This window comes from Cornus florida, unplaced genomic scaffold (assembly GCF_030987335.1).
Source record: "Cornus florida cultivar Cherokee Brave unplaced genomic scaffold, ASM3098733v1 CherokeeBrave_3.0.0_Hap2_Chr05, whole genome shotgun sequence".
Lineage (NCBI taxonomy): Eukaryota > Viridiplantae > Streptophyta > Magnoliopsida > Cornales > Cornaceae > Cornus > Cornus florida.
In genome coordinates, this window is record NW_026775575.1 from 20,197,567 (window position 1) to 20,222,251 (window position 24,685).

Here is a 24,685-nt window from a genome sequence, read left to right on the forward strand (position 1 = left end):
ACCAATTCAAAGCATGATCTATCAATTCAATTAACAATTTCAACTCACATTAATCTAGAGGATAATGTACATTGTGGCAACAAGCATGGAAATCAAACACAAGCATGGATTGTCTACTTATCTAAGAACGAAAGTGCAATTAAACTAATTAAGCCTGAAATTAATTAAATTCAACAAGAACTTAACATAATTAAACTAACTGTGTAGTGCAATCCATCTAGTAGAAGCAAATTCCATCAAATCAAAACACAAATATAACTAATTAACACCATGTACAACCATCACAAGAATCAATTAATAAAGAATTCAAGTGTAGAACTTGATTACCAATCAAACACACATAAGACAACATGATATTGACATAGATAATCAAATAAAAGAATTAAATTATATTATTCAAGACTATACATCAAATACAATAAAATTCCCAAAAAGTAAAAAGAGAGAAAAATTAGGTTACATGCTTAGGGTTTATCTAACCCTAAGTTGAAGAATTAGCCGCTCATGGTTGATGGATGCAAGATGTCAACAAGCCCCATCCTTTGATTCATCCAGCTCCTCTTCTTCTTCCCTGAACTTTTTCTCAAGAACCCTAACTTTTTCCTCCTCATGTTTTCCAGAGAGAACGTAATATCACGATACAGAAAAAAAATAAAACTTAATAATATCAAATAAAAATCACACCTAATTAAAATAATGAAAAACTAACCCTAAAAAGAAGGGCTTGTTTTTCCTTAAGTAACAAACTCTATTAAAGCCCATGAGTTACAAAAATAAGCCCAAAAGATAAAATCCCGTAGCTATCAAAACATAAATCCCGTAATGCTGGCAGGTGCTGGGGGATCGATCCCTCAAGGGCATTTTTAGTTCTGTAAATAGTGGGAGATCGATCCCCCACTCTGGGGGATTGATCCCCCAGAGTTGGAAATTTTCTTTAAGCCTTATTTAGCTCCATTTTGGCCCCAGGCTCATTGGTATGGTTCGTTGGAGTTCGTAACCTTGCCAATTTGAGCTATTAAGCCCTAGGAGTGTCTCTACACTCAGCACCGTAAAGCCATCTAGTTTGGGAGTTGTTGGCCTAACGCTTGCTACATGGGTTGGTTAGAAAGCTTAAAGGATTTTAGCATTGCACAACCATTTTATGTATCATTTTTGAGTTATAATAATTTTTCAGCAAGCAACAAAAGTTATTTTGTAAATAAATTCATGCCTTAGGGACTTCATTTAAAAGGGAATTCAATGATTTGAAGACTTGTGTCTTGAAATTGGAAAAAGAAAGTAAAAGCCGCATGTTGAGAATCCAATCCACTTTCACTGAAGTTTGAGTTGATTTCCATTTAAGAGATGACAATTGAGTTATTTATTTAGATTAGGATGTTGATGCATGTATGTTGAAATGTGTTTAGCAAACTTTTGTATCAATGCTTCATATATGCATAGTCGTCTGCCAAATGATTCCATCTCCAATGTTCTCTATATTCCAAGTTTGCAATTGAGCTTTGTGCATCTTCATGCACCATGTTAATGTTTGTGGGTAACATTCCTATTAAACCCTCACGAGACTTCACTCATCCTCTAGGAATGCCTAGGGGTTTAAAAGGCTTGTTGAATATGCTAAATGCAATCGTCACTCTCACAAAAGAAGAGTCATTTTGTTATTCCATTGTGTGTTTAGTTTTGTTTTGCTAAGGGACTAGCAAATTGTAAGTTTGGGGATGTGATAAGTGCCGAATATTGCATATTCAAGCACCCTTATTTGCATTAGTTAAGTCCATTATTTTATCATATTGCATATTCTAGCTTTATTTGCATGCTTTTGTTTATTTTCAGGTTGGTTCCCCAAAGAGAGTTAAAAGAGATGCTTTGACGAGTTCTTAAAGAATCAAACCACGCCGTTGCCAGAGACCTTCATTTTGGCCAAGATTAATGATCCATAGGACTCATGACGCTCTATGCAAAAATTTCTAGGAAGAATTGCCGCGTCTTTGGGCCGAGCCAAATCATTTCAGGTTGCAAGTAGCAAATTGGTGCAAGGCTGTAATAGCGCGGGTGCCGGTTCATTTTCCATCAGATTTTGGTCTCCAATTATGCCTTTGTATGTTGGAATTTGGTCTTTAGTAAAACATAAAATATAAAGGGTTATGAGTCAGCTTTCCATAGACATAAAGTTTTCCTCATTTGGAGTTTGGAGTAAAGAGTTATGTCATTTTTACCAAAGGTGCGCAGAACAGCCTGGCAGCAGTGAAGTTTGAATTTTCTCTTCATTTTAGACCCACCAAACTTAAGAATTGGACTTCTATTAAAACATGACGTACTTAGAGCTTTGAATTAGCTTTCCAAATCATCAAACGGTTCATCATTTGGAGTTTGGAGCAGAAAGTTATGGCTATTTTACCCAAGTAGTGTAAAGCAGATCAAGTGGAAGAGTACAAGCTGATGAAACTTTGAGCGCTCGAAGGGCTTACTTCGAGCGCTCAAAAATTGGGCAGAATGCTCTTTGGGAACCATCATTTCAGCCCACTTGCACCTTGATTCCCTCAATTCTGATTTCCATCTTTATGAATTGGTTGGAGATGTCTTTTGAAAAGGAAAAAAGGGCCTTGTTTGGTGGGGTTTGGTGGACAAGATGTCTAAAGGGAAGGGGAGCCATGGATCACATATATATCTCCTTTTGGCAAGATTTTTAGAGAGAGAAAAAGGAGGAGAAGATAGAGTTCTTGTGGCCAAGAATAGGAAGCTCGAAAATGGAGGGATCTTCCAAGCTTCTTCCTTCTTCTAGGGCTTCCATGGGTAACTAATTCCTCCTCTAGGGAGGTGATGAAGCCCCTCCCTTGTAAGTATGATCTAGTATAGCTCTATTTTGGGGATTATAATGTATTTATATGGTCTTTTCATAACTAAGAGCACTTCATTTGTTATAATGAATGTTGATATTTGTATGGATGATTTCTTTAAGTTGATTATCTTGTTTTAAATGATGTCTTATATTAATCATATTGCTTGAGTTTTCATTGTGAGAATGGAGACAAGGTTATGAAATGGTTTAATGGCATGTTGATAAGTACTTTGATAGATCATTGCTTAGGCGATGCCTTTGATGGTTTATGCTTATTTCTTACCTTCATGTGCTTCATCATTTTATCTAGGGCTTGATAATCTTTCATTCAAGTAAATGTGGTTAAGTTACACCTTAGTTAGGTAGTCTAAACATGTTCACCTTTGATGGATCATGCTTACTTGAGATTTAATGTACATCTTGTTGATTATATGGCAACTATGTGTTGCTATATATTTCTTGACCATCATATATTGTTTTTCCCGTAATTTATCTCTAATCTAGCATATGTATTGGGATGGAGGCGGATTCACTTCCTTAATCCTCTTTACTTGTATTTCATCTCCTTTAAATTCTTGCAAGCTTTTATTTTATGCATCTTAATTTCATAGCTTAAGTGACAACCAACAAATCCTCTATGAACACCCCGTATCATTCTAAAAAGACTCTAGACACTTAGGTTGCCATAGATTAGTGCAGTCCCAGTGGTTCGACTTACCCGACGAATAGCCCTATTTTACAATGATTCGTGCTATTGCGAAGGTTGATTTATTATAGATCGAATTCTCAACCGATCATCACCTAAAAATCAGGAGAGGGAAGTGGAAACTTGAAGGGGTGAGATGCAAAATCCAAGAGGAGAGAGAGAGATCCGGGATGAGATGAAGCTCGCCGGAGATGTTCGCCGGAGATGGGGAAGATGGGTGCAGCGGCGACGAAGCATAGGGTTTGGAAGAGGGTTAGATCGATCTTTAAAATCGATCTTGAAACCCTCGGTTTCATTTTTAAAAACTTTCCCGAACTAGTTCGATCGATCGAACTAATTTTTTTTTTTTAAATTAAAAACTGAAAATTAAAAATTAAAATAAAAGTTTTTTGGATTTTTAAAATAAAATAAAATAAATTCTTTTTGGGATTTTTGGAAAATAAAATAAAATAAAATTTTTTTTAGATTTTTGAAAATTAAAAAGTCAAACAAAGTCAAAGATGGTGAGATGAAGAACAGAGATCGATATGAACAAAATGTTCGATCGATCTGACAGAGAGCAAAAATATGCAAGTTTTTGGGTTCAGAAATTTGTGTAAGTGTTGGAACTCAAGATCGATCGAACTTGAAGTTTGGATCGATCTAAGGACTTATGATCGATCTGAGAATAAGTTTGAACGATGGGACAGAGAGGTGATTTGGATACAGGTGGATGCAGGTCGAAAATTTTCTAAGTGTTGGATGCAGGTAGAAGTTCGATCAATCGAACTCTCATTTGAGATCGATCGAACTTATGCAAAATGCTTAATTTCAATATAAAAGTGCATGCAATCCTAATCACAGTTCGTAGCAATGCATATGAACAAAAAACAAGTATCTAGACTTCGCAAGAAATAAAATTAAAGATAGAAATGAGGGAGGAATAAGGTTTTGACACCCTACGAAATGTCGTGCTAGTCTTTAACGTCTCTAGCAAGACATTGGGCTCTTTTAGCTCGGATCAAACATCTTGTAGTGCATCCCCTCCTCAATGGGGTGATAAGTGCTTTGAACTCCACCTAACAAATGGTTCTTTAAGGAACTTTTTGGATTAAGCTTAAAAGATGTTTTCGGTCCTTGGTCAATGCAATCTTTGGGCTTCCACGCCCTTTCAAAACAGGATTTTGAAGCAACTTTCTTTGGTTTCAAGGTTAAAGATGGACTTTTTGAAACCTTGGTCTCACACAAAAGCTCAATTCCTTCACTTTTAATTTCTTCATACTTGTCAAATGAATTGGGGGTTGGATTAAAAATATTCAACTTTACCTTCATATGGCCAAATAAGATTTTCATTATCCCTGTCCTATAACTGATGTTGGCATTCGCGATTGCAAAGAAAGGACAGCCAAGGATAATGGGAATTTGGCTCTTAGGATTTGGGACCGGTTCCGTGTCAATGACAACGAAATCAACGGGAAAGAAGAATTTATCAATTTTAATCAATACATTATCAATGATACCCCTAGGCTTTTTGATTAATCGGTCGGCAAGTTGCACAATTACCGACATTGGTTTTAAGTCTCCTAAGCCTAATTTGACATATACTGAGTATGGAAGAAGATTAACACTAGCTCCTAGGTCAAGAAGAGCCCGATTAATGATATGATCACCAATGATGCATGAAGAAGTAGGTGAACTGGTCCTTAAACTTGGGGAGAGTGTTATGCTGTAAAATTGAGCTCACTTGCTCGGTCATGACCACTTTTGTAGGTGTTTGGCTTTTGTTCTTCCGCTTTTGGGTGCACAAGTCTTTCAAGAATTTGGTATAAGCTGGAATTTGCTTGATTGCATCCAAAAGTGGAAGATTGACTTTCACTTGCCTAAACACATCCATGATTTCATTGATTTTGGCCTTTTGCTTGTCATTTGAAATGGATCCTTTTAAGGCATCCGAAAATGGAGCTTTTGGTTCAAAAACCTTTTCAAAATTTTTCTTTGAAGTCTCTTTAATACAAGAAGTTTTCAAATTATTTTGTACATCTTTCTTTTCAAAATCACTTTTCAAAACACTTTTCAACACATTCTCATTTATATGGTCATGCATATGCAATGAAGGAGGAATATGATATGAAACAGGATAGGTGTCAACTCGTGGTTGCACCGGTTCACTTTCTTCATTGGACATACCCACTTGGTTATCCATAATCTTTCCACTTCTCAAGGTAGTCACCGCATTGACATGCTCTATTGTGTGACCTTCCGATGAAGAATGAGCCTCCACAACACATTGTTGCTTTTGTGGGGCATTCAAAGGCATTTTTCCCTTCTCTCTTGCATTCAAAGTACTAGCTATTTGCCTTACTTGGGTTTCTAGCTTAGCAATGGATTGAGAGTGAGAATGAAGCAATTGTGTGTTTGCCTCCAAAGTGCCCAAAGCAGTTAAAACTTTCTCTTCAAAAATGGGTCTTCTAACATTTCATTGGGAATATGATGGTTGATTAGGAAAATGAGAATTTGAAAATTGGTTTCCTTGTGATTGATATGATGATCTAAAACCTTGGGAACCTTGGCCTTGTAGTGGAGGTGGAATGTATTTTCCTTGAAAACCGCCTTAGGAAGGGTTTGAGCCTTCCCTTTGGTTTTTCCAAGAGAAATTCGGGTGATTCCTCCAACTAGGATTGTAATGATTTCCATAAGGATTGTTCCCTTGATTAGCAAAAACAGTATTTGCTTGTTCATGATGCTCACTTTGCACATGTCCATGGGGACAATTGAAAGTAGAATGTAAAACACTTGAACAAGTCATACATGTCTCATTAGATGCATGATGAGAATGGTTAGGGAAGGAAGGTACTTGATTCGCCGAGTTTTGGTCGATCAAAAATTGATCAAACCTTTGAGATAATGATTTCATCTCAGCAGCAATTTCATTGGAGTGATTGACTTGATGTAAGCCAACACTCTTCCTACCACTAGAATTTCTACCATTTTTTGAAGATAAAGTACGATGCAAAGAATTTTCACTCATGCTCTCATAAAGACGCCACACGTCATCCTCATGCCTATCAATGTAAGAGCCACCCATGGAAACATCAACCATGCCTTTGTAATTATTCGATAAGCTCTCAAAGAAATATTAAACTAATTGCCATTTGGGCATGTCATGATGTGGACACTTCCTAAGCAATTCATTAAGGCGTTCCCATGCCTCATGAAATGTTTTTCCATCCCCATGTGAAAATTCTCAAATTGAGGTTCTCATGGCATTGGTCTTAGAAACTGGATAGTACTTCTTTAAGAACTCTTGTTGCATTTCTGCCCAAGAAGTTATTGAAAAAGGCCTAAGATTGTTAAACCAAAATTTTGCCTTGTCTTTAAGGGTGAATGGAAAAAGTTTAAGCCTTAAGATCTCTTCCGGCATGTCCGTATATTTTACGGTGGAACATACTTCAAGAAACTCATCCAAATGCTTGTAAGGTTCTTCACTTGGAAGTCCATGATAATTAGGAAGCATTTGAATGGTTTGTGGCTTGATTTCATAGTGATGTGCTCTAAATGGTGGCAATTGAATGCATGTGGGTGCATTATATTCATTAGGCACATAGTGATCTCTTAAAGCAAGGGGAGGATTAGCAATTGGAGGTGCAACATGGGCACCTTGGTTGCCTTGAATGATGGGAGGTGGTGGAGCATAGATTGGCCTTGGCATTCCCAATGGAACTTGGTCTTGTTGTTGTGGTGGATGAACATATGGCCTTGGCATGCCTAATGGAACTTGCACGTTATTATGATGCACATTGGGGTGGAGGATACCTTGTTGGTCTATGTGACCAAGATCCTCCACATGGTCCTCATTGTGTCCTTCCATTGATGAAATGGATTGACTAGAACTACCTCTTCCCCTAGGGTTTCGAACAATGGATTCAAAATGAAAATTTAAAGGGACAAGAGTGGGTCTCAATGATCTACGACCATGCATGCATAATGCAACACAACAAGCAATAACAACAAACACTTCACATTCACAACAAATCAATAATCAACGAACTTCCTCCACATATAATGTTCATACTCCCATGCTTTAACAATATGCAAGAAAAGTAAATTGCCTCCACGCGGGCTCACAATTTATTTAAGAATTGAAATACAAGCCTCCATGCGGGCTGACGATTTAACTAAGGGATGAGTAAAGAAAAGCTCACAAAGGTCCTTTAGCACTTCAACTCCAAATTTATAGCTTAGCTTAGCAATTTTTTTAATTTTTAGCCTTTTTCCTTGCTTGCTTAGCTCCTTTGCTTGAATGCTCCTTTGCTTACTTGCTCCTTTGCTTGCTTCCTAGCTCAATACTCCTTGTCAATCAAGAACAAACACAATAAGTAACAAAAATTGAAAACAAAGTAAAGACACGATCAAAAGAGTACTAATTCCTAACTGATTTTACAAATACGACGTTGCCAATCAATTAATCCTTGGTAACGGCGCCAAAAACTATGGTGTCAGCTCGGAGGTCGTGCATAAAACAATGCACAAAACTTTGAGTTTAGAAATTAGTGTCAAGTGGGCACCATAATTTAAATTTATAAACTACTTAACACCTATACTATGTAGTATAAGTGAGAAGGAATCGTCCCAAGGGATTGAGTTGTCATACTAGCTTGAGGAATCAAAATTAGGGTTAGTAGGTCGAGTGATCAAAATAGTGGTTGGTTGGTTGAATTAAACTAGATGTAAGTTAAACTAAAGTAAGCAATAATGCAATAGAGAGAATAAAAGATAGAGAGAGATCTTGGGGTTTAGAGATTACCACTAAGCATAGATTTTCTACACCTTTAATGAATGATTAATGAGGGGAAGAACATGTATTGTAATAAAGTGTGTATGTGTGGTTGTTTCAATAAGCATGGATGACAAATTAAGCATATATTGTCTAAACAACATGGTGGATAGCACAACATATCAAATTAAGCCATTAATCCTTTCTTTAAGCTCACAATCCAAATACATCATAAGGTTAGAGATACATGTTACTTGCTTTTCATAAGTATGGAACATCAACAACAAGCATGGATTGTCCTCCCATTTAACAACTACACTACAACTAAGCTAATGACATGAAATTAAACTAATTAAACTAAGGGAGAGGCACAATCCATCAAGAAATGAGTATGAACTATCAAATAAACCACAAGAACATGACATTAAGCACTAAGTCTTGACAATCTCTAGATCTATAGCATCAACACACATAGACATGCATCAATAACACAAGAAATAGAGACAAACACATAAATATCTATTCTAGCATACATAGACATATGGATAGAATGAAATGATCAATTGGAAGCATTAAACCATATAGATCATTGAAAAAACAAGATCTATATATATAAAAGTGTCAAGATATGAATCACAATACAAATCCCCTCAAAAATACATAAATCAAGAAATAGAAAGCATGCTTAGGGCTAACTCTAGCCCCAAGAGGATGTCTAGCCACTCATGGATGATGTCCTCCAACCCTCAAGGGCAAGCTCCATGGAAGAAATCTGCTCCTTGGTTGATGAAGAGTCTCCAATGGTGTCTCTAGCCTCCTCCTCTTCTTTGCTTCCTCCCTAAGAGTTCTCTAAGGTATGGTATGATATGAGATAATATAATATAATCCTCTATGTTCTCTATTACAAAAAGTAATCCTTATCCTTATATAGGTAGGTCAAATGACACCCAAAATGAGCTGGGGTCGTACAACAAATATTCCCCAATGATTGGATAAAGGACAACTTTTATGAGCTGGAAATTAAACTTTTTCACACTGGAGGAAGTTCGATTGATCGAACCTTAGACTTGGATCGATCGAACATGGCTGAGATCTATCGAACTGAAGTTGGATCGATCCTCAATGGCGGCACCTTTTTAAATAAAAACAAATCTGAGATATTTTGAAGATATTTTTGGGAAAAGGACAAAAGTGGTTGGTAGGGTGGTACAACTGGATAAAATCAATCATTTGGATAAGGACAAGAATGTTCGATCGATCGAAGAAGGAAGTTAGATCGATCGAACTTTTGAGATCTTTGAACAGGGACAAACATGGATCAGATCTATCTTGAAGTGATAAGATCGATGAAAGTTGGATCGATTAAACTTTTCTTAAGATCGATCGAAGTTGCTGAAATTCCACCCTTTGCTTCCTTTTGCTCTACTTTACTCCTTTCTTTGATTAATCCCAGAATTGCTTCAATTTGCTCTTATTTGGCTGAGTTAGCTTATTTTAGGGATAAGTACCTGAAAATGGAAATAACTTGAAATCAATACAAAGCGGTAAAATAAGATAGATAAAGATTCTAGAATACCTAAGCTTAAGGGGTTTAAATACGCACTTTTCAGCGCTCATCACAATGCCCTCTTCTTCCTTTCAAAACTAATTCACACCACGACCTTCACATCCCTCAACCCAACTTACACCACAAAACATCAACTCACTTTTCATCCACCTTACCCACATCATGACTTCAATTTATCAAACTCACCTTTATAAGAATAATATGTATCACATAACTACTCATCAATATACCAACCATGATATATATTCTGATCACATCATAACATCCAAAATATGAAGTTAACCATACATGTTCTATTTCAACATTTAATCATAGAAAATTAGCATGCTTAGTCACAAATAAATGAAATCATTATCATCAAAACAAAAATTAAGTAGATCAACAATATCTCACGCTTAAATATTACAACCAACACTATACAAGCTAAGCATACTGCACATCATCAAGGTTTCATGCAAGAAACACACACACACACACACACACACACACACACATATATTTAACCTAGACATAGTGATGGTTCACGTGTATGGCATTGCATAAATGGGAATTGATTGATAAGATCTCACAAGTGTAGTATTCTTTCCTAGAGTCTTGCATGATGTGTGTTTGTAGTTTTCTATTTTTCCTGCTGTAAGTTGGGATATACGGCTCTATGCTGTACTTAGTTTTGGTAAAACATTGTGTGTAATGTGTCATCATGTGTGTGTGTGTATATATATATATATATATATATATATATATATATATATATTCCTATGGGAGTCTTGTAATTTATATTGGGGGTTTTGCATCAGTACATTGCACATCATCAAAATCTAGAGAATTTCAATTTTTGCATTTGTACATGGAATTACTGTGTGAGGAGAGGGTCTTTTGGCATGTTTTTGGCTTCCTCAGGGGCGCATGAAGCTTAGCTTGCTTTAGCAGCCACGTGATGTGACACGCACTCAAGTGAGTACCACTTTTTCTTGGGAGAGGTCGCTTCGCTAAGTTAAAATATGATTATGGTTTTAGAAGCTTAGAAGGTCAAATTTACCTTTATAAAACCACCACTACTACTAATGAAGTATAGCAAGTAGGGATCGTCCACAGGGATTAAAAATGTAGTTGGAATTTAACCTCGACTGTAGTGGATGACAAGATTGCAAGAGAGGGTTAGTTTGATTACTCTAAAGTTCAGTTAACATAAAATGCAATAAAATTAAGCTAAAGTGAGTTTGGGGTTAAGAGATGAGAAGAGAGCCTTAGGGTGTTGGAATCACCGACAAACTCATTCACCAAACCACATACTTTCAACTAATTAGGGAAAACATTCTTGTAAACAAAATGCGACTACGATTATAATGGATCACAAGATTGCAAGAGAGGGTTGGTTTGATTACTCTAAAGTTCAATTAACATAAAATGCAATAAAATTAAGTGAAAGTGAGTTAGGGGTTAAGAGATAAGAAGACAGGCTTAGAGTGTTGGAATCACCACCAAACTCATTCACCAAACCACATACTTTCAACTAATTGGGGAAAACATCCTTGTGAATAAAATACAATCACCAAATGTAATATTAAGCATAGACCATCAAATTCAAGTGTGAATTGTCTACCTAACCAACAAGTAAACTTAGTATAGCACAACTCATCAAGTTTAAGCATAACCCATCAATCAGTAATAATTGTAACTCATATCAATCTACAGAATTATGGAATTTGCAATAATAAGCTAAGGAATATCAAAATGAAGCACAGATTGTCTACCTAATAAGAAATAAACTAATATATAGCACAACACATCAAGACTAAGCATAACCCATCAAATTAAGTGACAAATCCATTCAATGAAAACCATGCGTAGCCATCATTAGATTCTCAATCAACCACACATAGACATGCAATTAACATAAAAAAACTAGTGTAGAGATCAATTCCCAAATAATCACGCATAAGACAATATGTAATCACAGAGAGAATCAATAGGAAGAATTAAACCATAAAAATCAAAGGAGAACCCAAGATTCATTTTATACACAAGGCTAAAACATTAATCACAAGATAAATTCCCCAATAAGTTAAAGAAAAGGATTTAGATTACAAACTTGGGACTCATCCAAGCCCCAAAGAGAAGTCTAGCCAATCATGGAGGAGGTGGATGTGATCTTGGAACCCTTAAGGGCTATCCCAAAACATGGCTCCATCTTCTTCATCTTCTTCTTTGTTGAATTCTAAAGAGAGAGAGAGTGTGTAGATCTTAAGATATGTTCTTGGTGCCTCTACTATTCCCTTTTCTTCTAACCCTAATCTCTAACTTTTCTAGAGAGAAGAACTAATGAAAATATAAAAGTTACCATGTAAAAAATTTAAGAACTATTACAAAGTGGTTCATTTCCTCTTTTATACAAACTCTTTGGAGTGCTAAAAAAGTCAGAAATTTAGCCCCTAATTGGTTCAATCTCACAGCCACTTGGTAGGTGGAGTTCGGGTGAAACTAGGAATAAAAACAGCTCACTGCCAGGCAATGTACGATCGATCGTAGAAATTGGCGATCGATTGCCAATTGTGCGATCGATCGTAGCTGACTTGGCAACTTTATCTTGACAATTGGTGGCCTTATTTGCTGACGTGGCACTATGAACGATCACAGAATTCTATGATAGATCGTGACTTTAATGAATGATGACGTGGCGGCCTTATCCCTTGCTGACGTGGCTGCGAATGATGACGTGGCTGGCGATCGATCGTGTAATTCTGTGATCGATCGCCACCTACTGCTTTGGCATTTTTAAAACTTTTTTCTAAATTTTTTTGATGGATTTGCTCAACTCCAAAAAGGTTTTAATAACCCATTTTTAGCCTATTTGAACCTTATTGACCTGAAATCTACAAAAACATAAATTAAAACTAAAACAGGAAAGTAAAGATAGATAAAGGACTAAAATACCCTAGCTTAGGTGCTAAAATGTGCAACATTTGAACACTTATCACACCCCTAAACTTAAATATTGCTAGTCCCTAGCAATAAACTATGGAGTAAAAAGGAAAAGAATAACTATGCAATCATGAACTAGAAAGCAATAAAAGGATAACACCGTTTTCGTAGGATCACAGTTGCATTTAGCATATAGTCTTTTAAACACCTAGGTTACCCTGAGTGGATGAGTTAAGTCTCATGAGGGTTTCCGGAAATGATACCCACAAACACTAAGCTTAGAAGGTCAAATTTACATTTATAAAACACAACAATTACTAATGAAGTATAGCGAGTAGGGATTGTCCTCAGGGATTAAACACGTAGTTGGAATTTAACTTCGACTCTAGTTAATCACAAGGTTGCAAGAGAGGGTTGGTTTGATTACTCTAAAGTTCAATTAACATAAAATGCAATAAAATTAAGCTAAACTGAGTTAGGTGTTAAGAGATGAGAAGAGAGGCTTAGGGTGTTGGAATCACAGCCAAGCTCATTCACCAAACCACATACTTTCAACTAATTGGGGAAAACATTCTTGTGAACAAAATGCGACTACCAATTGCGATATTAAGCATAGACCATCAAATTCAAGTGTGAATTGTCTACCTAACCAATAAGTAAACTTAGTGTAGCATAACCCATTATGTCTAAGCATGACCCATCAAATTAGTAACAATTGTAGCTCACATCAATCTAAAGAATCATGGAATTTGCAATAATAAGCCATGGAATATCAAAGTCAAGCATAGATTGTCTACCTCACAACAAATAAAATAATGTGTATCACAACCCATCAAGACTAAGCAAAACCCATCAAATTAAGTGACAAATCCATTCAATGAAAACCATGCATAGCCATAATTAGATTCTTAATCAACCACACATAGACATGCAATTAACATAGAAAAACTTGTGTAGAGATCAATTCCCAAATAATCACACATAAGACAACATGTAATCACATAAAGAATCATTAGGAAGAATTAAACAATAGAAATCAAAGGAGAACCCAAGATTCATTTTATACACAAGGCTAAAGCATTAATTACAAGATAACTTCCCCAAGAAGTTAAAGAGAAGGGTTTAGATTACAAACTTGGGGCTCATCCAAGCCCCAAGGAGAAGTCTAGCCAATCATGGAGGAGGTGGATATGATCTTGGAACCCTCAAGGGCTATCCCCAGACATGGCTCCATCTTCTTCCCCTTCATCTTTGTTGAATTCTAAAGAGAGTGTGTATATAGATCTTGAGATGTGTTCTTGGTGCCTCCATTCTTCCCTTTTTTTCTAACCCTAATCTCTAACTTTTCTAGAGAGAAGAACTAATGAAAATATAAAAGTTAAAATGTAAAAAATTCAAGAACAATTACAAAGTGGTTCATTTCCTCTTTTATACAAGCTCCTTGGAGTGCTAAACAAGTCAGAAACTGAGCCCCTAATTGGTTCAATCTTGCAGCCACTTGGTAGGTGAAGTTCGGGTGAAATCGGGAATAAAAACAACTCTCTGCTAGGCAATCTGCGATTGATTGCAGAAATTGGCGGTCGATCGCTGATTGTGCAATCGATCGTAGCTGACGTGTTAGCTTTATCTTGACAACTGGCGGCGTTATCTGCTGATATGGTGCTGACATGGCTTTACAAACGATCGCAGAATTCTGCGATCGATCGTGACTTTGACGAACGATGACATGGCGGCCTTATCCCTTGCTGACGTGGCTGGGAATGATGACGTGGCTGGTGATCGACCGTAGAATTCTGCGATCGATCGCCACCTGCTGCTTTGGCATTTTTCTGGCTTTTTCTCGATGCATTTGCTGGACTCCAAAAAGGCTTTAATAACACATTTTTAGCCCATTTGAACCTTATTGACCTAAAATCGACAAAAACACAAATTACAACTAAAATGGGAAAGTAAAGATAGATAAAGGACTAAAAATACCCTAGCTTAGGTGCTAAAATGTGCAGCATTTGAGCACTTATCATGATGCTTCCAGTTCGCAGTAGGCGTAGGAGACGGACAATAACGAATCTCGGGTGCTAATGTGTGTAGAAGGTATATCTCTTTTGCTAGAAAAGTTCTATTTTCAATGAAAGCTTGCGTATTGGGCTTCTCATTTCATCATTCCTAAGGTTGTGTTTAAAGATATGGATAAGATTATTAAGAAGTTCAAGGCGGTTCTCTTCAAAATGGAGGGTTGTGTTTAAAGATATGGATAAGATTACTGGGAAGTTTTTAGAGGAATGTGGTTCTCTTCGAAATGGAGGGTCCAAAATCTTTATGAATTAATTTCTTATAGAAAGATAGGTCTCTTCAAAATGGGATTCAAAGTAGCTTGGGTTGTTGAGTTGGCTCAAATTCATTGGTTCAGTAACGAGTGTGTTAATATGGTGACTTAAGTTTGGTGAGTGCATGAATGAAGTCAAATGTGCATTAATGAAGGCAAAATGCACTGAATGAAGGAAACGTAGAAATCAAAGAAAAGTACTGTGTATGAGCTGACGGCGAAATACTTGAGTCATTAAAGGCGATGAAACTAACTCTTTTTATTTATTTTTTAATTTTTTTAAGTTTGAAGATAAGAAAGGGGTGAAGAAAATAGCCGAGTCGAATGACGAGAGAGAAAGAATAGTGTATCTTCCTTTGTTAGTGACTGGAATACTTTTTAGTAATATTTTTAGGGTTGGTAAATGTTTTCTTTACCTTAAAATAAAATTAATCATTCTTCACTTGTTGACGTTATGTGTGATATGTTTATCGTATTTTGTTGCCATTTTATATTTGTTGTGTTCGATATTGTGCATATTATTCCTGACAAGTGGTATGAGAGTTATTATAAAAGGAATTAATTCATGAGAACTGGACAAATAAATAATTTTTTGTCTAAAAAAGAAGGGTTGGTTTAGTGGCACATTCTGAGGTTTGGACAAATCTCATACAGAGACACCTTTTGAAAATAAGTATCATTTAGACCCTAACTCACTTTTTGGTCACTTGTTGTTAAAAAAGGTGCGAAATAACCATTTTACTTCCATTTTTTAATCCAAAATATCAGCAAACTTAAAAGACAAAATTGTCCCCACTTACTTTTTTCTTTTCTTTTCCTTTTTTTTTATTTTTATTTTTTTTTTTGCTTATTTTTATAATTGGTATTGCATTAAAGAAAAGAAATAATTACAGATGCACAGATGACATACCCTCAGAAAGAAAAGGAAAAACTAAAATACAATAAAGCTTAAAAAAAAGCCCAAATCAAAACAATATACTCTAGTGAAGCTACAAAGAAATAGACCAAATCAAAACGATATACTCTAGTGAAGCTATAAAGAAACAGACATTCAACTAAGAATATCAACTAGTGTAGCATTCTGAACTTGAAGAACCTCTAACAAAATATTCCTACCAACATTCTTATAAAAGATAAGAGCATCACCATGAATCCTCGAATTTATTTCCTTCCATATAGCCCACAAAGCAACAACAAACAAACTTCTTACAATTTTAGAGGCATGATACAATTGATCACACCATAAGAATAACTCCTGAATTGTAACGACCCACTCCATCACATGGTATGATATTGTCCGCTTTGAGCCTAAGCCCGCACGGTTTTGCTCTTGGGCTTCACCCCAAAAGGCCTCATACCAATTGGAGATGATGCACTTACATATAAGCACTTCACCTTTCCTCTACCCAGGCGATGTGGGACTTGTGCACCCGTAGCTCGCCAGTATGGTAGCCTGACAGTGTCTCTTGCACCCGCCCACGGCACACCCGCCCACAAGGTCATCACAATCCACCCCCCTGGAGGCCCGACGTCCCCGTCGGCACACTTCCGGCTGGGTCTGGCTCTGATACCATTTGTAACGACCCGCTCCACCACATGGTATGATATTGTTCGCTTTGGGCCTAAGCCCGCACGGTTTTGCTCTTGGGCTTCACCTTAAAAGGCCTCATACCAATTGGAGATGATGCACTTACATATAAGCACTTCACCTTTCCTCTACCCAGGCGATGTGGGACTTGTGCACCCGTAGCTCGCCAGTGTGGTAGCCTGACAGTGTCTCTTGCACCCGCCCACGGCACACCCGCCCACAAGGTCATCACATGAATCGAAGAAATTGCAGTAAATTGAGCCATATCCTAATGCAGCACCACTCCTAACCATGACCAGAAAGCTTGAGTGAAAGAACAAGTGAGGAACAAATGGTCTCTAGTATCCATATTATGTTGACATGGAGAATATCTAAGAGCCAAATGAACCTTCCTTCTCTGCAAGTTCACCATACTTGGTAGTTTTTCCTACATTACAAACACAGCAGCAGTAAACCATCTAGGCCTGGCTCTGCCCCAACATAAGTGATACCACTGGACATCTTCTATAGCAGACTTGCACCATTTCCAAGCATTCTTAAAGGAAAATTTCCCTCCAGCCCACAAAATTTTGTCGTCATATGTACTAGGCTGTAATGACATGAGATAATTCTTAAATGGTTTAAATAAATCATCATAAATTCACAACAATTTCACAATAAATGAAATGCAATGCCCTTTTCTTCCTTTCCAAACCAATTCACACCACGACCTTCACATCCCTTAACCCAACTTACACCACAAAACATCAACTCACTTCTCATTCACCTTACCTACATCATGACTTCAATTTATCAAACTCACCCTTATGAGAAAAATATGCATCACATAACTACTCATCAATATACCAACCATGATATGCATTCTGATCATGTAATGACCCAGCCATTTTCCTTCCTTTCTTTTTTCGGTGATTTCTTTTTTCGTCCTTTTCCCTGCTTCGTCTTTTTCCCGTTTATCGTTTTTCCTTGCAAAACCTTACTTTTTGTGCTCGGATTGATCTCCGGCTTTGCATGCATCCATGATATTTGATTTTTATGATAATTGTATTTTTACTTTTGTAGAAAATACATTCTAGTTGCTTAGTTTTTGTAAAGGGTATGGATGCATACTTTATTTGGGAATGTTCTTAATTTTGGGGTTTTTGTGTAATTATGAAAAGTAATATTTTTGGTCTTGGGGATCATCTTGCAATTTAATTTAGAAGATATTTCAGAAAAGGACCTTTTGTAATTTTTGGAAGATATGACAAGTGTCACATTCTCATGGAGCCACTTGTTGGCATTGGGGTGGAGAGACTTACATGCATCATCTTGTGATATTTGGAGGGTGGAGATCCATCTACTTGTTGGCCTATGATAGATGCACTTGTTGGCTTAGATGGTTGACAAGTGTAGGCTTAAGATTAAGCCTAGGAAGGAGCCATTGATTTCTGACAAGTGTAGGCTAACAAATTGGTCTTGTATTGTGTGTGTGTAAGAGGTAGGGCAAGAGCACATAGTGAGTGGAGGATTACTAGATCCTCCACTCACCATTTTTCATTTCATCTTTCACATTTCGTTTGTTCTTCAAAACCCTAACCTAGCCACCATTGGAGAAAAGCTTGGTTAATAGCTTATTTCTTCATTTTGGCCTCCTTCCACTCACCTTAGACCATTAACCTTGGGAGACAAAAGTTTTCTTTCACTCTCCTCTTCAAAACCCTTGTTTTGTTTTCCATTTTTGAGTTTGCTTGCTTGGGATTATAGAGATTCAATTCTCTATTGAGGTAGGGGTGGTAGTATGTTTATATTTTGAGTGTTTTAAGTCCTTTGGGGTTTAATAAATATTGTGTACATGCTTTTAATATGATAGTCTTGCATATTATAGGAAACCCTCACTTTTGACATAGGGCTTATTGATTTAAGCATGTATAATATGTATATACCTTGTATAGAAGGATTGTATGATTTAGTAGTATGCTAAATTCGAGTATTTTCACATGTGTTAGTGATATAGAACTCTTGTAGAATTATTAATGTTATACACAATTCCTTCTGATTTGAATTGTTATATTTATGGTAGTGATAATTCTATATTTTTGTTAGTGCTTAATTGTGACTATTTTGGAAGCTTATTGCTAAAATGTTAAGAATTAGTATATAAAGCTTATTGTTGAGGCATGATTTAAATTGATAAGTTGGTAATATTGTTTTGCACATTGTATCATAATGAGAACTTGTCATGTAATGACCCGGATTTTTTGGATAAATTTTTTCCGTTGTCTTTTCCCTTCTGAGTTTGGTTTCTTGTCGATTAGTATCGTCTCGAGTGCTCTGGAGTGATTCACTTTTTGTCTTTTTCCCTATTCTGTCTTTTCCTCATTTGTCACTCTATTTGCGTAACCACACTTCTTATGTTCGGAGTTGGTTTCTGACTTTACGTATCTTCATTCTCAATGATTTCTATGAGATACGTATCTTTACTTTCGTGAGAAAGTACTCTGGTTGCTCCCGGTGTCCATAGGGGCATGGATGCAAAGTTCTTTGGAAAATTTTTCTTTTCCTGGGGTATTTTTAATAAATATCTTTTAAAGATATTTTATTTTAGGGGTATCTAAGAAAATATCTTTTGGAAGATATTTTCATTTTGGGGCAGTTTCGCAATTTTCACTTTTTGGAGGGGCCATTGTGCAATTAATGAAAGTTATTGCTCAATGCCTTGTTTTGAGCCTGGATCCTTGTATGGGATTTATCTTCACATTTCATCGAGTCGTGGACTCTTAGAATTTCCTCCTGGACGATGTTTTCCAGTTTCAGGGTTTCTGGCCCCGATTCACGCCAAACTTGTTTTGGGCATAACTCTCTGCTCGGGACTCAGTTTTCGACGCTGTTTCTTCCGTTATTCATATTTTCTCATTTGGAATCTTTTTTGTTCACAGAGTTTTGCCGTTTGAGTACGTCTGCTTAGATTTCACTTTTTCAGACCCGGCGGGGCCCGTTCGGGGCACTTTTTGAGTTTTTCTATAAATAGGGGGCCTTTAAGTGAAAAATCAGATTTTTGCTCTGTCTCTCCTCTCTCTTGGCCGGATCTAGAGGCAGCCATGGCTGCTATCTTCTCTCTCTTCTTTTGAGCTTCTTCCCTTCAATGAAATACCTGAATGCCTTAGTGTTTATTGTTCCCCTCAGTGAGGCCTTCAATTCCAACCGATTGAAATCTCGTTTTGGCCATTTCTTGAGTTCGGGTTTGAAGTCAAGTTATGTTTTTGATGGGGCTTCCTTGGGATTCATGTTCGTGGTGTTGTCCTCTACAAAACCTAGGAGTTTTGTAGGATTCGGAGTCGATTTATTTTGGTGGGGATTTGAGATTTCATCTCAAATAGAGGTAGGGAATGTTTTAGGCTTTTGTGTGTATTCTATTGAGTGTTTAGCATGATTATACAACTTATATATGTGCCTTGTATCAAATATAGAAAGTTAGTAATTTTTAATTCTTTGTATAAGATTTAAAATTCATGATGATATATAATTTTGATTTGAATTATGGCATGGGAGAAAATCTTATTTTAATATGTTGGTTAGCATATATTAAATTTGGATTAATTAAATAAGAATTGCTCTTTTTAATTAATATTTATCTTTTGTGAAATATTAAAGTTCATGGCTGTACCTTGCATGAAATTGAGTTGTATTATGCTTCTAAATTAAGTTTTGGCATGTTTGTTAATATACTTTAATTTGAGAGCATTTGGTTGAGTTTGGAAATCTAGAGACTTTAATTAAGAGAATTAATTAAAATCTATTTTGGTGGTTTCATGGGCCTAATTAAGCTTTTATGTGAATATATGTAATGACCATGATATGTCTTTTATCATATATTAAATTGAGGCCATTTGGGAATGATTTGAAATCTAGAGAGTTTAATTATTTTGATGTAATTAAATTCTATCTTGTTTATCCATGGATCTGATCATGTTTTAGAAGTTGTTTCTATTTTAAGAGCATGGATTTTGACTTGTGAAGTATTCACTTGATTATGTTATATGCATTGAAGGGCATTGTTGTTAAATTTATATTCATGAGAGTATGTTTCTATATGAATATATTGTTGGCTTGTGATTTCGTAGCATTATGAATATGAAATGTTTATTATGCACAATTGAGAGTTATATTGCTAACTTATTACTATGTAGTAGTAATATGTATAAGTTATGAACTTATTTGGCTTATTTTGGAATCTTGGAACATTGTTGAGTTGAGATGGCTAGGGTTTGGCTCTAGTATGGGGACACGAGTCCTCTAAGTCATTGAGATAGTGCGCACTTAGGGTGGTCTTCCTTGTGGGTTAGTGCCCGGAATAACCATTGAGGTCTTGGCAGAATTCTGAGCGTGATGTCCAAGTCTTCCACTATTTTTTTTCGCATTCCATTCCAAGTTGACAATCATGTTTACCTTGTTGACTTGTGGTTTTGGCTATTGGCGATTTTGATGTTGTTAAGTACATCCATACTAAATTGATATATTTAGTTGATTTCACACTTTTAGATTTCTAGTTGATAACCTAGAAATCTATGTCTTGATGTGTGTTATTAGATATTCTAATTATGCTAAATTATTATATTTAGTTGATGTTACATTTTAGACTTCAAGTTAATAACCTTGAGAATCTATATGTTGTTGCTTTGTGTAAGCATGCTCCTATGTTGTTACTTTGTGTAAGCATGACCCTATATTGCTAAAATTGCATGAATGAGGTGATTGATGCTAGAAATGATCTTAGGTAGCTAGGATGCTCCTTGAGTCTCACCTTTGACATAGACGTTAGGTGGAATGAACCACAATAATTAAATCATGCAAACTTGTAAAACGTAGGTCGATGCATGCTTATTTCCTATGAGTAGCTTTATGTTACTCACCCCTACGATACTGGGGCATATTTTAGGTACAAGAATCAAAGTTGAGGTCTTCATTATGCTTGGATGGTTTGTGGACTTGGAAACTTCCATTTTTGTGAAGGTTGGCTTGGAATGCCAATTGTAGCCTTATATGTCAACATGTGTACATTTGATTCCTTATATGTAATGTGTACATGAGTACATTCTTTATGATGTATTTGACATGTATGAGATGAGGCCGGAGGCCAATGACATGTAATTTGTATCCTATGTAATTTTTGACTTCATGGAATATTATGAATGTATTGAAAAATATTAAGTTTTTGCTTCACCATGCTTGCATTGGGTGTGGGGATTCCATTTTGATTTTTCCATTAGCATTCATTCACCATGTATGAAGTGTGGCCAAGGGCCAAACGGCATTTTGAAACCATCTTATGATTTTAAATTCCAAGTTTTCGTTCCAAACTTCGTTTTTGGCATTTTAGCCGTTGGGGGGTCATATTTTGTATCGGCCATATTTTTGGGCCATGGACCATTTTAGCACATCTTACTAGGTAAGTTACGTTTGCGTGCTTGGTTATTTCCGGGCAAAGCTTCTTCTTTGGTGAAATGAGCCTCCTACGGACTCATTTTACACTTTTGTTGCATATTCTGACCTAAGGGCATTTTGGGAATTTTCTTTGGAAAATAAATTCCGTTCTTTACATGGTTGAATAGAAAATGTGATTTTAGGGGGGGTTCCTCCTTTGTGTTTTTCCGAAAAATGTCGTCTTGGCATCGGAAACCGTTTCCGAAGTTCAGCTCTTAGTTTTTAAATTTAGCAGCTTTTTGGACCTCCATGACCATATTTCATGGAGGGGAATTTTGGGCATTTTACAGTGTGTATTTTTCGATTTTCCTCTTGAGTCATGTAGAAAACTCGATTTTGAGGGGGGTTTTTTCTTTGTGTTTTTCCAAAAAATGTCATCTTGGCCCTCAAATTTCCATTTTTCCCAGAAAAACCCCTGTTGCTAGGGTTTCTTGCTGCCCATTCTGCCGCCTTCACATCTAAACGGTTACGAGGGGTTTCGTAACCGGTTAGATGAGTGTGGGCAGTGTATATGTCATGATTTTTGGCCTCCTAACTGGTTAGGAAGGTCTCCTACCAGTTAGATGTTCTTGGTTGTCACCTTTTTGACCGTTTTGCCCATTTTTCTTCCGTTAGCCATATCTTCTTCATCCGGACTCCGAATCAAGTGATTCTTGAGTCTAAATTCATTAATTTTTCATTGTCTTTCCAATGGTATGCTCGGTGGGACCCACTTTAAAGCTGGAAATGACAATATTGCCCCTAGGTTCATTCTTGTTCGTTTTTGAAACGTTGCTTCCGCATTTGATTCCTTTGGGTTCCGTGACCTCGTTGAGGGTCATAATGGTGTCTTAGAGCCATGTTGTATCTCTAGAGACCATTGTTTTGTCTTTTACTTCCGCATTTCGGATTCGTTATCGGGTCATCTTTCGGTTCATCACTGATGCACCGGATTGAAAAACTTAGGCTGTCACATGTCATCTATTATGCCATTCTAGACTTGGAACCCTAAGACATGGTTTGTGTGGTTTCAAAATACTTGTGCATGAAAGGTGGTATGCATGCCTTAATATAGTATATTAGTTTTGAACTTGATATATTTTGGATTCTCTTAGGACATTATTACAAGTGACATGGCTAGAGTTTGGCTCTAGGGCGGGAGGTATGAGTTCTCCCCATTTATAGTGCGCACTAGGGTAGTATTCCCAGCGGTTTAATGCCTAGAATAACCATTTAGGTCTTGGCTTTATCCGAGATTTGATGCACTTGTTTAGCATGCTTCACTTTTGGATGATACATTTTGTATACCATGGACGTATGGTATTTTAGAAGCTAAGATGGCTTCCTTGATGTGTAATATATATCTAAGAACACTTGAAGATGCCTATTTTGTATGTGTAACATGAGGCCAAGTGCCATATGCATCTATATTATAGGTATGCTAGTTTAATTCTATAGTTTGCTTTATGAAATTATGAGAATTCGAGGTTTGATAGGTTGTATTTTGTATATGACATGCTATGTGGCCATAGGCTATTGGAGCATGTGTATTTATCCATATTATGTTTGCGTGCATGATCGCTTTTGAGTTTAGAGTCATATTTTGCAAAATGAACACTTAGAGTTGCATTCATTTTCATATTTTTGCTAAATCTGATCTTAAGGGCATTTTTGGTATTTTACTTTAAAATAAATGTTGGTCTTGACATAGTTGACTAGAAAACATGATTTTAGGGGGGGTTACTTCACAACTTTTTTCCAAAAAAGGCCCAAAAAGACCTCAAAATCATATTTCAAACTCAAAAAGCTGTCTGCTTGTCTGCAGGACGGGCGCTCGTCCATGGGGGCCGAGCGCTCGTAATCAAGGCAGCGGGCACTACCTTGGCGTGCTCATTTACGAGCGCTCATAGCCCTTGGATGAGCGCTCATCCATCCCTTTTTCAGCACTACACCTCCGACTTCAAATCATCATATCTCATTTGTTTTAACTCCATATTGGTCCATTCTTAAGTCTAAATTGACCGCGTCGAAATAAGCTTTGCAATGGTATCAATTACAGCTTTAGATTCTACTTGTAGCTCAAGATATTCAAGTTTTAGTGAGGTAGTGTCAGGATTTGGTTCGAACCGGGATGGGGTTTCTCTTCCTTCGACTTCAAGACTTAATATCTTTTTCGTCCGGACTCTGAATCTAGTGATTCTTAAGTCTAACTTCATTCATTTTTCATTGTCTTTCCAATGGTATACACGGTAGCATCCATTTCAGTTTGAAATGACCATTTTATACTTGGTTCATTTCTTATCGAGTTTGAAATCCTTGTTTCATTATTGGACTCATTTGAGTTCCATGGCTTCATAGGGAGTCGTTTTGATGCCTTAGGGATGATGTACATCTCTAGTGGCCATTTTTCATCTTTCGCTTCCACATTTCAGACCCGTTATCGGGTCATCTTTTGGTCATCACTGACGCACCAAGTTTATAAAACTTGGGCCGTCACAGATCACATCATAACATCTAAAATATGAAGTTAACCATTCAAGTTCTATTT

The 24,685-nt window shown here is 36.6% G+C and overlaps 1 pseudogene; it reads left to right on the top strand.

Moving 5' to 3' along the window:
- Positions 1 to 6,679: 6,679 nt before the first annotated feature.
- Positions 6,680 to 6,778, top strand: LOC132310883 (small nucleolar RNA R71; annotated as a pseudogene).
- Positions 6,779 to 24,685: the final 17,907 nt, after the last annotated feature.